Source organism: Trachymyrmex septentrionalis, unplaced genomic scaffold (genome assembly GCF_001594115.1).
Source record: "Trachymyrmex septentrionalis isolate Tsep2-gDNA-1 unplaced genomic scaffold, Tsep1.0 scaffold30, whole genome shotgun sequence".
Classification (NCBI taxonomy): Eukaryota; Metazoa; Arthropoda; class Insecta; order Hymenoptera; family Formicidae; genus Trachymyrmex; species Trachymyrmex septentrionalis.
The window spans coordinates 143,410-143,973 of NW_017305463.1; the positions used below are offsets into that span (position 1 = coordinate 143,410).

The following is a 564-nucleotide window of genomic DNA, read 5'->3' on the forward strand; positions in this document are numbered from 1 at the left end:
TGTGAAAAAATATAATAAGTCCTTTGTTGGGAAAAAAACGAAATTACTTTCCCCAATAGCATCAAATTATTGAAATTGCTTGTCAATTTAATTTGCAATTATTAAAGTAGTTTAATTGCGTTTATAGTTCGGAAAAACAATTCGGCGCGCACGATCGTTTTAAGCATTTTAATTTCTAGCATTGATTGTGTTCTCACATGCGATCTAAAATAAAGATTTTTAATATTGTTAATATAATAAGTTAAACGAGAATTAATATAAAATATTTTACATATTAGCAAGTGGCTACAATTATTACAAAGGTTAAATGAAAAGGAGCATATAGCCAACTTTAAATACCTAGCGCCATCCCGGTGCTAGTGTTACGATGTTGAACTACTATCCAATATACATTCAATTAAATTGAATTAATATTTCAGAATTAATTGAGAGCCGATAAATCATCGGTTTCACACAATCATTCTGATAATCCTCCCAAATCCACCCAAATCTTAAAAAACTGTAATAAACTTATTGCGAAAAATATTGCCTCGGCCGGGAGTCGAACCCGGATCTCTTGCATTC

The 564-nt window shown here is 31.0% G+C and overlaps 1 protein-coding gene across 1 annotated transcript in view; it reads right to left on the minus strand.

The window, feature by feature from the left end:
* Window positions 1-564, minus strand: part of LOC108749582 — a 7,227-nt gene that overhangs the window by 2,942 nt on the left and 3,721 nt on the right. The gene's annotated exons all lie outside the window — the stretch shown is intronic.